This window comes from Macrosteles quadrilineatus, unplaced genomic scaffold, assembly GCF_028750875.1.
Source record: "Macrosteles quadrilineatus isolate MER2022 unplaced genomic scaffold, UCM_ALF_1.0 Scaffold_5__1_contigs__length_97177068, whole genome shotgun sequence".
NCBI lineage: Eukaryota > Metazoa > Arthropoda > Insecta > Hemiptera > Cicadellidae > Macrosteles > Macrosteles quadrilineatus.
Genome location: NW_026542598.1, coordinates 49320070 through 49336437, shown reverse-complemented (window position 1 = coordinate 49336437; position 16368 = coordinate 49320070). Strand labels below are relative to the sequence as shown.

The following is a 16368-nucleotide window of genomic DNA, read 5'->3' as shown; positions in this document are numbered from 1 at the left end:
ATATTTCCTCTCTTCCGGGTATATGCAGTATAATATATTGATAAACATTTCAGACAATTTCAATAATACGTGTGTCTATATTTGTGATTATTATATACCTGTTATTACCACTGATGTTATAGGTATCACAAATCATGTATACTTCTAAACCCATATAGAGTAAAACCTCAATAACCAGTCTCTCATAAGATTATTACAAATAAGACTTGTTATTAGTGTTGACTTCCTATCGAGGTTTGCAATAGTATGTGATCAGTGGGGGTTGATATAAAATCAAGAGTAATTATAAATTACACTTTCTATTGATGGTAACTTGCTATAGAAGGTATTGTTGTTGAGGTTCCACTATATAAGTAAAATACCCCCGCCGCAGCAAACCTGCCGACTAAGCGAATTTCCATTTGTCTGAATTGATTTTCAGTTAAATATATTTTAATAACATTAGGTTTAACGAGTACCTAGGTTTGCTGCTACAAGGAAACTAATAAAGTGTGTTTTTGAGTAAAATATTGATAGCTTAGTACAAAATAAATAAATTTGCCAAGTTTGATCAAAATATATTCATAAACAAGCAAACTACAACATTTGACAATATTCTCCATAAGAATAACATGGGAATTTTAAATTTACAATTTTTTTTAATTTTCTCCGTTACTAATAATCGAACAAAAATACTTTTATATACTAAATTATTTGTTTTTTTAAGCTCTTTAAAAAGGTCTAAAGAGAAATTGGGAAATTTTGTGTTTTGAGGGTCAAAAGTGAGAAAAACCAATTTTTACCCCATAAAACCCCCCGTAAAGCCCCGTTCCCATGGTCCGATCGTGCTGGTTCGCGAACTCATTCAAGTTTATCCCGCTTTACACCTTTAAACCAAATTTCATCAAAATCGGACAAAAACTACTCAAGTTATCGCGTTCACGGACGTATATATATATATATATATAAGTCTATATATATATATATATATATACATATATAAAAATTTGAACGAATAGTGTTTTTGGCCTCTGGGGACATCAAAATGAAAAAGTAAATCGGTCCCGGGTCTAGGTCTTACCGTGCCACCTACGGTAATAGCTACTTCCCTATAGGGAAATTCGCTAAAATAAAATATAGTAGTTTTTTTCTTTCTATTTATAAATTAACCATTTATTACAGTTGTATATGCTTACGAAACAAACTGCATATGCTCGTTAATCTATATACATTTAAAAAATGTAAAATTCAAAGATAGGCTACTAAATCAAAAGCAGCTTTTGATTGATCGATCAAACTAAAAGAAAAACACAATCAATTTCCAGTTAATTTGTGAATTGTAGGACCTAATCAGCGCGCAGTCGGCAGAACGCAAGGCTGGCGCAAGTCGCAACAATGGTCGGCAACAATGGTGGGAGTGTTGTGGGTGGTGGGGGGGGGAGAGACAACAATGAGCTGAGTAGTGAGCGAGTTACCAGCTGCTCAGTACACTGGCGACAAGCGAAAGGGAAGGTCGGGTAGTGACGGACTCGGACCAAGTGAAAGTGCTTAGTGAACTGTGATACATTCCTACTCACGGTGAGTTCCGCCATTATTTATGTAATACTTAGCTCAGCTGGCTGGAATTTGTTTCAATTAAGTTATTTTATTTATTAGGCTACTTGATGGTTTAAGATAGAACCTTTGATTATGGGAATAGGAATATCCTTCCCATGAAGTTGAAACCAGTTTCAAAAAAGAAAAATTAAGGATGTAAACAACCACACACAGAGAATTTTATTTACTGATTCTGTTGTAAACACTTATGTTTTTAATCAAGTCAAACTTAAAGGTAAAATTATTGTTAACAATAGTATCTATTGTAAAAAAAACACTACCTATCTTTGTACTGTATTAAAAATTAAGAAGGAAAATGTACTTTTTACAGTAGCTTACTCTTTTTGGGTGGTTCATTTATAGATGTTCTATTTCTGTAAAAATATTTTATTTGGTCCATATTGATAGGATGCCTCCTCTAATCTAACATTAAACGGCAGAATTAATGAATGTGTTGATGTGTACCATAAAATGCGACAAATCTTTAATAAGGAGATGTTGGACTAGCCTCAACGCCTCTATTGTTATATATATTCTTGTTAAAAAATTCTATTGTTGTATTTGCTCTTTGTTATATTTATTATTGTTATATCTTTAGTCTTTGTTAACTTATTCATTGTCAGATTATTTATTATTGTATTCTATTGAGTATTGTATTGTTCAGCTTGTTTTTGTTTTTTTCATCTATGTATTTAGTATTCTATTGAGTATTGAATATTGTTCAGTTTTTGTTTACATCTATGTATTGGCTTAGCCGTTGGCATGTATAAATAAATAAATAAATAAATAAATAAATAAGGGTAAATCGATTGATGGCTATCACAAGAATTTGGTGAATTCGAGTAAAATATAATTAAAATATGTTATCACTATTTACCGAGTGTAGGAGTTTTGCCAACTAGTATCAGGTAGAAAGGGTCCCCATCCATGAATTCCACATACTGCGGAGTTTTGCCAACGGTTGTGGGTTGCGCGAGAGGGGGAGGGGGAGAGAGAGAGATTACACGTGACCGTGTGTGTATTCATTGCCGTGAGGGTGGCTTCCGCTAGGGGTGGACAAACCAGGCAAGATGCTGACTGTGTTCAAAGTAATGGAGTTATGCACCTCTGACTGTGAAAGGAAATGTATTGAAATTTTAACCTAACCTAATCTAAGCTAACCTAATCTAACCTAACCTAACCTAACCTAACCCAATGCGACAAGCGCATAACTAACTGCCAGGCGTATACGTAAGACGTAGACAACCCTGACAATCGCTCTCCTTCCCTCCGTCACACTCTTTCTCCCACCACCACCGTTGGCAAATCTCCGCACCAAGAGGTGGCCGAAGGCATCCCCCCATCTACCTGACACCCGTTGGCAAAACTCCGGTTCCCCTATTTACCTTGTAGGACAGACTCACTAGCGTATATTGTATGTTTCACCAAAAGTAATTTTGTCATATCCTACTTCTAAACTTAAACCAGATAAGGATCATGCAAATTTTACAAATACTAAGCAGAGTTTTCAACGAGTAAACTTTAAATCCAAAAATAAATACTATTAGATGTCTAACTGAATCGTTTCACTATTTTATCAGCTAACATGTGAACTCCCTTATAGAACTTCCCTGAGGTAGGTAGTTCTATAGTTAGCAAACTGGTTAAGCAATAGTAACAATTAAGTTTTGGCTTTAACTACGAATATACCACATATTTATATATAAATATCAATATTCTTAAAAAAGGTAGAAGTATAAAGCAAAAAAAGTAAAAATTATTATTATATTAATGTTATTGAAATACGTAAAAAATAGCCCCGGATGTACATATATTGTACGAGTACCCTGGTTATAAATATACAATACAAATTTACATGATGAAAAATGAATAATATACTACTTTAAATAGGCTATATTTTTATTTGAGACATCTCAAATTTTTATCAAACCGTTCTAAAATTGTATGTAGTTTTTTTTTCAACGGAGTACACGTTTTAAATTTTTTTTGAAATCACGGATATATGATTCCAAATGTTCAAATTACTTTTGGTAATTGAAAATAAGCATATAAGAATATAAAAAAACACACCTAAATATGTTTTAAAAGCATGCGATATATGAATATAAATCACCTTTCGAGATATTACAGAATATAGTAAGTTACATTTTGAGACAAGTTTAAGTTTAGCAAGCGACGCGTTGGAAAAGAAGCGTGAGCAAAAACACTTTCAAAGCAAAGGTATTATTAACTACATATTTATATTGCTTCCTTTATACTCACGCCTATAAACAAACACTTTTCCAATGTACAGTATTCAACTATTTTGTTTGTTATGACATAAAAAAGTTAGGTGTAAAGGGTTTTAAATATTTATTTATTTTATTTATTTATTTTAACGGACGTCTCCATTTTAGAACCTTTACATCCATAGAAATTAAATCAGTACAACTCAGGATGGCTTATTCGGTAATATTTAACAAACACCGCAGAAAACAGTTTGAAAGGATTAGATAGTTCATGTGTAAATAAAAGAAACTTAGCTTAATAACAGTCATTGATGCAAATAGGAAAAAAACCGGTGTGAGCTTAATTAATACTTAAAGTGAAAGACTAGAATACACAGTTAATAATCCTGACAATAATAAAACATTATAGACTACAATAAATTCAACAATAGAATAATGATGTAATAACAACAACAATAACAATAACGAACCTACCAACCAAACAACAACCGACAAAATAACCAATGGTACCTATACTAAAAAAATAAATAAATTTGAAACAACAACAACAAACCCACAAGCTAACAACTAAAACAACTAATACAAATAAATAATAGACTAATATAAATTCAATTTGACTAGAGAGCAACAGCAAACCTATAGTTAAATGCAAATGACAAAAAGTGAATGATTCAACAGACGAGAAGCATATTTGTAATGGCAACAACGAAGAACAGTTTTTAAAAAAAACACAGGTCATATACTTTGAATATGAAATGTATTTTCAAATGAAAATCTCTAAAGATCGGCATGGATGTGTTAAGGAGTTGTAAATTATTCTTATTATTCTCAATATTCTAATTGATGAACACAAATGAATAAGTTCAGCACAATCTGTCGGTGGCTCACAGACTACGACGATTTTGATTATAAAACTGGTGGGGGGGGGGGGTTGTGGAATATCTAGTTGTAATAGCCAAAGGTAGTATCACGAAGACTAGAAAAGTCCATTCTCTTTGTCAAAATCAGTTTAAAAATTTATATGTACAGCTGATTTCTTCCAACCTTGGAATGAAAATAATTTAAGCTCAGCAACGCATACAAGGACAGTTTTTGCTCAGTGAAGAGGAAATATACCTATCGTCCAATTATTAAGGCTCTACTACTAGGTCCGTCACTATTATACGTAAAAGGTGAAAACAGTAGTCAAGAAATTACATTAATAACCGGTTCGACAAACTACTTGGAACAAGTTATGCGATCGGAATCAAGATCACTGAAGCAGAATAGGACTTTGGGGCCAAGGGCAGGCTGGGGGTTTCAACACGGGCGTAAAATACGCAAATAACCGTTAGTTAACGATTAAACACGCAAAATAAGAAAAATAATATATATACAAATATATCCTCGATACACCGGAAATGTTTCTAGGTATGGATGAGTATAAGACCGATGAAACTCGGAACTAAAGTAAATATTCAGTTAAACATCCCATACCTGTAAACCAATTTTATTTATATTTAGACCACGTCTACAAAACCTTAGATCTCTGAGTCACATCATTTTGTCACAGCTGTGAGTTTGTCGGTGTTGCATGCATCCGGGGACCGAACGATATGAAGTAATTCCTACGTGACAGCCATATAAATATGAGATAGTCTTTTATGTTTGTGAAACTACATTTTTTCTGTCTTAAAATTTGATGAGGATGACAATTTTTGGTTATTCAATTTGTAGAATGTCTGGCTTAAAGGGATGCAATGCAGCCGGGTAAATATAATCTTATATGCAATATTCAAGGTATTACTATAGATCTCTGGATATTAAAGTAGAGAAATTCCATCTATATGGACCACTAGCACGTTTTTAATGGTAAATCAGTTCAATTGTACACTTGTTTATTGTCTAAGAGCCGTTTTCTCACATGAAACTCGACCACTATCAAACAAAGGTGTCTAAGCCCCTCCAATCTTTGTAGATTCACCGGGAACCGAATCCGTCCCTTTAGCGCCGAGGCTCGAGGCATTAACCAATCAAAACACTCTGAAAACCTACATTAGTGGGAAACCCAAATACCTTGGAATAAAACTACAGAAAATTGTCAATTTCATAACAGAGCGTAGTTAAAACTTCAAATTAACAATCTGGCCTAATTTGGTAGTTTTAAAGACATATGGAAACACCGCTCACGAAACTTATATGTATACAATATGTAACGGTAGCAAAGCTTGCCATTGGTTGACAAGCTGGCTGGAGAATGAACCAGTTAAACCAAGGTCTGGCCAAGGTCTTATGAACGGGGACACCTCCAGACCCACACTACTGTATCGCTGAAACACCTGTAGAACTAAGCGATGACGTCATCGTCAGCTGACCTCCGCGCGACGCTGTTATGTTGTCAGCTGATTGTTTGTTATGTCTGCTGACGCTGAGTATTCGGTTGTTGCGGTAGGGCTCAATGCCAAAGTCACTTCCTTAATGCTTCATTTTGTTGGAGTAATTATTTTTCGTAGTTTATACTTTTGGTATGTGCGTCTATGTTTTGATATAAATCCGCATTGCTTATTTAAGACGTAGGTTTATAATAAATCATTTCAATAATAAGAATCATACTTCGATCATTGTAAAACAAATTTTAAGAGTTATTTGGAAATAGTTTGAGCTTTTAGTATTTATAGCTGTGATTTTCAATTGGAGGTACTAACAAATAAATAATTATCAGACACTGTAATATGGTATTTGTTTGTTTGACTCTAAATTTATTTTGCGTGATTGACTTCGCAAATCGGATTAGGGAACTTAACTTATCTTAATCTTGCCACCTTGTACATACTTTGCTACATCATATATCTTATTTAAATGCTGCGTTTTGTTACTTTACTAGGTCAGAGCACGCTTGTTTAGGAATTTTAGCCTGAATAATTATGGTTAGTGTAGAAAAATGCAGAATGGAGTGAGATTATATGTATAGCTCTCTAACTAAGGTCAGCTTAAATAGCCAGTGTATCTTCAAAAGCTTATCATCCAGGACAGCTGGGTCTAATTTTTAAGTATTCTTCTCATATCACGGGGTCGGGAACATTCCCATTGATTTGCGAGAACTATTATTACTCAGTCTCCCAGCTATACTTGATCAAAATCAATGATTTTACATCATTCATTTCAATCACCTGATTGGCATTCAAACAGAGATAGCCATACATATAATAGGTGAAGTAATGTTTGTCTCATTGTACTTTATCTGTTGAACAGGCGAACAGGTGTGGTTTTGGTAATTTGGTAGTTTGTAATTAGTTTTTGTTTGTTCGGCGTTCACGGTCCGGTACCGTTGGCGGCGACGTTGGTTGCTTAAGAGGACAATACAGCTGTGTTTAGCAACAGCACTGCTTGCCAAACAGTCATTACGTTAATTGGTACTTGATCCTGCTTCCTTGACTGATTCGTCAGACATTGCCTACAATCTGACTCGAACGCAAACTGATTTACGATCAAACGACTCTGTAATGATTGAATGATTCAAGGATCAAAAAATGTAATTAACTTTAGTCATTAGTAGTACAGCACGTGTTTTCCCCTTATGAAAGGAGGTTTCCACTAATTAATGTATTGCTATAATGTATACTATAGGATGGGGATGCAAGTAAGGGTTATTTTAACCCAAAATATGAGTGGAAGATGAATGGATGTGTGATTTACCTACTAAGTTTAGTTGATTTCATTATTCTTGACCACTTATTAAAACTTGATGGTTATGGACAGCTAGGTCCAAATTTGGTCCTTCAAAATGCTACTATCTTTTCAGTTTTGAACCTGCAATCTGCTAATTTTTAGCAAACACTATAACCATTGTGCTCCTAATGTATACGTGCTCACACACTCGAAGATAATAACAGTACTGTGTTGCAAAGTAATTAAGAATGATAAATGTTATATTTAGCGCAATTATTGACATTGTTTTATAAATCGTTTGTAAGATAATTGAAGAGATTTCAAATTTTTACCAAGTTGTACCAAGTTTTACTGCTGATAAAAACTGAGGGTTAGTTGTTATCTATATCAGTGAATCGTTGTTATTATGTTGAAAGCTCTATTATTAAATTAAGTGTATTCAACGCAAGCACCCGCAGATGTCGTAGCTACCTAACAGAATATTTCCAGTCGCACCAATTATACGTGTAAATTATAAGATAAGCACTAAAAAGAGTTTATTAAATGTTTTACTATAGGAACAATAAATCTTCTAAATTGGGGATTTTAAAATATTGTAGTTTCTAAGTCTTAGTTATTTTCCAACCGATCAATGGTTTACGTTTCACACTTTATTAGATAATCTATTCTTGATTAATTATAGAAAATTTATATATTAAGAGGCAAGCACGTTTTTTTTTTAACCTTTTATTCTCAGCTCGCGTGCATCGCAGGGGAAATCTATGCACTACTGTTAAAAGATATATCCCTGTATAAGTTCAGAGTCCCTATATAAATCCAACTAGGCTCAAAAATAAGCACAAAAAATTAATTCAAAATTTAAAAAAATTTACATAGGCCTTATGGGTTGTTATGCTGGTGACGAAAAACAACAAAATATAAATAGAAAATAAAAACAAATGAAGTAGTTCCAATCACATGTTTTATTTACAGCTTGGGGTGAAAATAGAGTTGGAACATTACATATTTTTGGTCGAGTTTTCGACCACTGGACGACCACTAGTATATATAATTTTACGAGTCCTAAACTGTTTTTTGTGCAAAACTTTTATAATTTACAATTAAATGCCTGAGGGCAACATAATTATGTTGACAACGTGTAAATAACTTGACAAGTACTTGGCTTTAAACAGAAAATTACAATGCGGGTAGTAATTAAAACTTAGTTTTCCAGTAGTTGTACGACACTATAATTGCACAAGAACACTATAGTTAGCCACTGCCACATAGTTGTATATTACAACAAGGGCATAAACCTCCGCCCCTGGTTGGAACTGTTTACATAACTTGCGACGATAATAATAACGATTATTGGTATAGGTTACTCGGGTGTAGTGAAAGGTTTAGGGTCCGCGTTTCGAAACTAGAAAACACTTCCGTACTCCGAAGATTTGTATCGTGATTGCATATCGATGTCAATTACAGCTTGTGTTTGAGGTGGGGGTGTGTGGAGGAATGAGACATACACAGGGGCATAAGTAATTTTTTTTTTTAATTTTGTCGTTAAAAGCATTAAGATTCAAGAGTATGTAATTTGCAGTATAGGCTATAGGCTATCCACAAGGTTACTACAGTATCATATTTACAAAATGAAACCGTATAGGATGTGTACGTGATTTTATTTATAGAAAAATTAATTTTATCACTAAGGTAAAGATGTATTTGATTTCATCACTAAAACCTAAGGAGAATTTTCTTTTTGCCATATGTACCAAATAATGTTCTTCAACCTAAATGAGTACCAACAAACTGATATTTAAAACAACACAATTTTTGAATACATTCTCAAAGGGCGAAAAACGAACAGTGGTTACCATTTGTTTACTTTTGAAGTGGCACTTGCCTACGACTAATAATTAAATTCAAGTCAGTGCGCAAGTTCCATAATGTAATTGTATTAGATTTTATTCTCTAGAACATTTCTTAAGTTGAAAGCTGTTAAATCGTAAGCCATTTTCCAGAATCTTTATGAATTTTCAACAAATTATATTGCTGTTGAATGTTTCATAATTTAAAACCACAGTTTCAGATATTACATCGTGAAATAAAAGGAATTACGTCGTTGTGTCACAAGTTGGTTGATGTTTTTAAAAAGTTATTAAAATTTGTATAAGAGTGCAGATCATTTTGGATCACAAACATGCAATATAAAATTATAGAGATTTGTGCAGTATGGCAATAATTATAACTTCTCGTAGCGCAATCCCGAGTCCTGACGCTTCCTCTATAGTCAATTATGTTCATTTTTAATTTACAGGCTTATCCGTATACTATCATTCATAATCCTATCACGTACTCAGATCCCATTAAAACATATAAAGGTCAAAAGTCAAATGAGCTCGTCAATTAATAGATTACGAATTATTTAGAATGATTCTTTTATACAAAAATTGCCTCCATATATATTTAGGATTTAATTAAATTAGCACTTTAGAGCTTGGATATCCTCGTACTCGATCATAGACGAGCTAATAACAGTGGTTTTTTTAGTTCGTTGACTCTAGATTACCATACAAAACGATTACGCCTTCCCTCTAACCACTCATTAAAGTCTACAACTGGGATCTGCGAATTTCACGCTTTGTTCTGGCTAAATGCCAAGATGAGTTTATCAAGTCATGTAAAGTAATAACTGATCGCTACAGGAATAAAAGATCTAAGATGATTATTCTAAACATACGTGTCTAATTATCATAATTCACGCTAAAAGAACTTAAAAAAAATTGTTTTAAGTTAGGTCCACATGATCAATATACTTTACAGTTTTACTCAGAAAATAACTTCTTTGATATTCTTCTAGACGTTGCTATAGCTATAAAGTTGCCAATTCAGGTGTAAGAAAGGTCTGTAACCTTTCTGATGGTTCAAAATAAGCCTCAAGGTATATTAAATTTAATTTATATTAAAAAACCCAGATAGTATATAAAGAAATTTACAGTAATTCGTATTTTGTAGAAAAGTTTGTCTTATTTGCGTCCCTACCTCAAGTAAAAACTAATTAATGGTTTTGAACTTTAATATTGAAAGGAGAATTGTCGAACTGCCTTAAAATCGGAAATACTTTTAATTATGTCTTTCATGTTGGCGGCGTGTATTAATTAATTTCGAGAAAAGTTTTCCTTTTATATTTGAGGAAACATTTAGCGATTTGTGGTTGTCTCTTTTGTCATAATACCAGCTAACAAGCAATCATTTACAGATACATTGTAACAAACAGTTTAAAATGCTTTAAAGCTGGTTAAATAATAAGGAGCAAACGTAAACAAGAAACACCCCCAACATGAACCGTATGTACCAAATCTTAAAATAGTCTTCATCTGCATGAAAACTATATTACTAAATATTTATGAGGATATGTTTAATCTATGTCAATAATATGCAATTCACTGTCAACTGTAATAAATTAAGGATTAATTTTGCTTCTCAAGGAAAGCTACCGGTATCTATATGCTGTGGTGTTAAAATATAGTGATTTTGATGTCACACATGGTGGCGAAATGTGTGTAGGATAATAAACCAAAACATCAGTAATTCAGGAAAAACTATGTAATCGTAAAGTTTTAGTGTTTGTTGGATATGTCAAATTGGTAGGCCAAAATATAATGTATATAACCAACGAATTATTTTAGAATAGAAATGCACAGCTGACTATGTATTTCAAATTTGATATTTTCAATTAAATTCTCAAAGACAGTGACGCACTCTTTTGTTCATATTTTAAGCTGACTACGAATGCAGAAAGAGCTAGATGGTCTTGGTAGCTTTGGCGAGACCATGTCTCAAAAGCCTAGTCAAGTGCTTCTGGGTCACGTTTCCTACCATCAGGCAGCTTCACACTTTTCCTTTGAAACCTGGGATTTTCTGGTAATAGATGAGATGATATAATCCCTCTCCCTCAGCTATCCACCTTGTATGTATAATCCCATGACACCTAACCAACAGAAGGGATTCCCTGGTTTTGGACGTAACCATTACTAGACCCTGTAATGTGTCACAGTAGCTGATAGTGGTTTCCGGACCGCCACAGGCTTTGTCGTTGATCATGTCGTGATATTCAGTGCTTGCACAACTTCCGAGACGACTTTTACTTTTATTTCACAACGGCCGCACGCCGTATCCTTTCCTCCACCCTTGCTGTCCTACTGCAGTTTCACATAGGTGCATTACGATAGTAATATCAAAGGCTAACTACCTACTTGCGTTAGACTAACCGTTGTGAGTTTAGGTTTGACCGAGCTTGTGGAGTATCGTGTTTATCCTGAATGTCAGTCAAGAATAACGTGTTCTTGTAGAATTACTCAGTTGATATCGAGCTGCACCCCGTTTCATGATGTTTGATCATCTATATCTACCACACAACGAATGATTTAACTATTTGATACTGAAGTGGCTTTGCAAGAAAAAAATATCTTCGACCCACGCACATAGTTAAAGCGTAGCAAACTGGATGATTTTGTCCAAATTACCCAAGCAAGATGTCTACTGTTTATTTTATGAACATCTCCCGCCAAGCTCTGCTACAGTGGAACCTTGATAACAAGACCCTCGATAACAAGTCACCAGTGTCATTTTCAAACTCCCTAGAATTTATTTTACCCTTTAATTTCATGTTATTGCAAACCTCGATAAGAATTCAACCTTGATAACAAGTCTTATTTGATAATCCCCATGAGAGTCTTGTTATCAAGGTTCTACTGCATACAAGTGAACTCCAAATTAGATGTAAAACAGATCTGACAGAGAGGGGAGTCAATCCCCCAATTGCTGCACTAATCAGGTCTTGGATGACGAAACGGAGAAACCGAACGGGAGAATGGACCGAAGAATAACCACATAACAACCTAATTTGGTTTTTTAAAAGGGGTTTTTGGGCGATCTAAAGTATGAGCGAGGCAGTAGGTTTAGGTCCTGAAGATGTTGGTTCAACCCATACTAATACCAATCAACGGTTGATTAAGCTATTCTGTATTACGGCAACGTGGTAAATTAAGTCCAGCATATGCTGTAGGTGTACATATAGTGAACAAAAAGGTTGGTGTCTTAGGCGGTTATAGTATGTCTATGATATTTCCAGGAATTCACTGTAACAAATTGCTGTTAAATTGATACGTTTGTATGCAAGTGACGTGTTTAAATGGTCAGAGAGATAGTTGTAGCCTTCAGCAACACTCTAGATCTTCTTCAACCTCAACATCTTCACAAACGATCCGTGGGAAGGATGTGACATTCAACGACAACACATACACAACACCAGAGTCCAGATCCGGTTCTACATCTAATCCTGAATGAATCGCTACTTGGGAGGGACCACATCAAGGAGTAATCTGAAACATTTGTCACTAAAGAAGACCGACCTTTGCACCTGCTGCCTGCGGGCGAAATGGATATTAACAGCCAGTGTTTGTATAATCAAGTGTCTCGAGATAGGATAAATCAGTGGACAGAGGAGCCAACGACCGAGTTATATATTCAGGTGATAGAACGTGTTGTAAATTCGCGAGATTATTCTCCTTGCTGACGGACGCCCGAGGTTATCCACATGTCTCGCATCTGACATTTGCTCATCTGCCGTTGGTTATATAACCGCGATGAGCTCGCCATTTGCCGAGCGAGTAGTCGAGTCAATCACGCCGATTGGGGTAGGCGTAACCTTTACGCTTCTTCCCTTTCACACGGATAGACTTGTGTTTTTGTCAGCGACAAAACCTAAGTCCACCCAAAAAGGACAGATTGCGAAACACCGAGTTATTGTCTAGGCGGAACCGGTTGTTTGACCGATTTCCAACTTAATATTTATGTTGCTGCAAAGCGAACTGTCAGGTCGCAGGTAACGAAATGCGGAAAACGAAAGGTGGACTATTGTTTACAGCTGGCATTATTGATAGGAACTAAATCTTCCTTTATTGCATAGGCTGTATTTGTTAGTAGGTTGAGTTGGACCCCTCATCTAAACTAACTTAACCTTTTAAATTATGTGGGAGAGTCTGTATAGTTTACTTATAACACATTTCCAAGATTATATAGATTTTTTTCGACTTATGCTTGTTATTTATATTTTACCATCATATAGGTTGCCAAATTTTGTACGGCAGTTATAGCATATCCCCGTACAATATAACATGAGCCAAATTACAACAGACAAGTTGGCTATGCAATGCGAATTGCAACAAGGCAAGTTATGCATCACGTTTTTTAATCAGTTGGCAATGTTGAACCCAATCATCTAATATTTTATGTGTATGGAGGACTCGACAAATGTATACGATACTAGAGAAGAAACACACTCCACACTGGAATTTCAGTAACTTAAAAAATATTACTCAATAAGCGATACATTAATTTGTAAGCTACTGCTTCTCATCTTAACTGCTGAAATATATACCTAAACTCTCGTAAAGTGTACCTGCAGTATCTAGAGTGAATGAAGATACACGCTCCATCATAGATTGGATTGGATTTACCTCTAATGGATGAAGACGATTTTAGTGATAATTCTATCGGTTCATGTGGAGGCGATTTGTTGTTCACTATTGGTTCCATGTTTTAACCAAATAAAACTATTGCATTTAAATAAAATTCTTGCTAGTTAACCAAAGTGCTGAGCAAATATCGGAAAATCTACCCAATAGTTAGAAAAATCACTTTAGTCCACTCACTCATACGACACCAAAATGAAAATATCCATTAAGTATTAATATTAATATTTAATATTATTATTAAACTAGAGGTCGTCCAGTGGCCGAAACTCGACCAAAAAATATGCAATGTACAGACTTCTCTATTTTCACACCACACTGTTAATAAAACATGTGATTGGAGTTTCTTCCATTTGTTTTTATTTTCTGTTTATATTTCGTTGTTATTTCGTCACCAGCATGGCAATCTATAAGATCCATGTTAATTTTTTCAAAGTTTAAATTCATTTTCTGTGGTTATTTTTGAACCTATTTTAATTTATAAAGGCATTCTGCACATCTACAGGAAAATATCTTTCCAACAGTATGCGTAGATTTTCCCTGCGATGCATACGAGCTGAGAAAAAAGGTTTTAAAGAAACTAGCTGTTACCCACTGGCTTCAACCCGTTTGACTTCAAAGTATTATAAAAAAACTATTGATTGGTTAAGTTAAGATGAAATAAACAAAACAGAATACAGCATTACAAACAAATAATCACACCAGATTTTAATAAGGTAATAAATAATTGAAAGAATAACATACAAATAAGAACAGCTGAGGTATTTTTAACATTAAGTATATGGAAAGTTCCCTTTGGAAAGCAACTAAGACCTTAAAGGGCAATTTATGAAAAAATGGATAATTTTGCGCAAGGTTTCTCGTCATGACGAACATTTTAAGTATATGGTTTATGGGGGTGTGACTTGTAGTTTTCTCAAAAGTTCATGGGTACTTTTGCCTTTATATATAGACATGCTTGCGTATATAGATAGATAGATATTAATAACGATATTAATATTTGATAAAACGTTTACTAGTGCCGTCCCAAGTCAATGGTTTCACCTGTTGAGTTATGAAGCTCGTTCTCCACGGTATATTTGCAACAACGATGGCACTAAATGTGGTTATCGCACGTACAACACATCTACCGCTCACTTACTTGCGCTTTGGGCTACTTTCGCGTCTGTGCATAATTCTTCGAATAAGTTTGGTCTTGTAGCTCTAACGTGCGAACAATTATAATATGTTTAACTCCCAGATGCATTGCAGACCATCTATTTCAAATTAATATATAGATATAAGAGATGAGTTATATTTTTGTTCCGAGCGGACACCAAAGTTGGTTAACTTTATGGGCTTAACTGCCAATCGAGGTATACTATTACGCCGGTCAACATATAGACCTATTCACGTTTTTCTAATCCTTTTGGGCTACGTCACGTGGATGTCCCCTCAGTTGTTCATACAAGATGAAATTCGCTTAGTCTGTAGGTTTGCTGTGGCGGACGTATTTGAAGAACACAAAAGGCTGGTTACTGAGCTATGAAAATATTGACTCCACTTCAAATGTACAGAAATAGATTTTCAATTTATATTGTTTTGGTTTTAAATTCTATATGTTTTATTTTCAATCTTTTAATAAATTTAAGTTCACAAATTTAAATAAATAATACACGAATTAATGAGCTGGTGTTACCTGTCTGCCATGTTATCTTATGAGACGTCTGGTGCTAGACAACACTACTTGAAACATTACCAATTCTACTAGGCCGCGACCTGGAGTTAAAGGTGGCCATGCGCGGGGACTCATGTGAAAACTGTTCATTTTAATATGGTTCAAAGCTAAATTCCAAGGTAAAAAACAGTAATGCAATATCCTTTTACTTTTCAAAGATTTAATAGATCCACCCCATAAAGACTGAAGAGTGATTTATGTACCTTACCTCAATTACGTTGCAATGATCCAAAAGTTAGCCTATTTAAAATCAATTTTCATAAACGGTTTCGTCTGTCTCTTGTTTACAATATAACTGTGTTTAAATGTTCAACTGAAATTCCAGATGTTAGATTACAGTTTAAATTTAAACCATTGAAAAGCAAGTGTGTCAGCAAAAATCTGATTAAGGTCTTTGAAAGTGGATCTTTGAAAGTGAACTCTAGAAATAATTTAAACGCAAAGGGGTGAATCCCTTAAGAACGAATTACCTTATTCGTCGCCATTTGCAGGATCACGTGTGCTGGATCATAAGCTTTGAAATAACACCTCAAGCGTGAAAATCGGTTAAGGAAGACAGCTAAAAAAAATATGTTAGAGATAAAACCAATCTTATAAAGGGTCTTATAAGGTTTATCAGCTATTATTTTTTATGCATTACAACGAATTTACAGAACGAATTAACACTCTTACAAAGAATTTGACA

General features: G+C 34.4%; 1 protein-coding gene across 4 annotated transcripts in view; it reads left to right on the top strand.

Moving 5' to 3' along the window:
* Positions 1–1469: 1469 nt before the first annotated feature.
* The window catches only part of LOC128994057 (A disintegrin and metalloproteinase with thrombospondin motifs 16-like), a 141688-nt gene continuing 126789 nt past the window's right edge, over positions 1470–16368 (top strand). For all 4 annotated transcript variants that reach the window (XM_054418273.1, XM_054418274.1, XM_054418275.1 and 1 more), the window contains exon 1: positions 1470–1557. The gene's annotated coding sequence lies outside the window, so the exon portion shown is untranslated. The remainder of the gene's footprint in view (positions 1558–16368) is intronic.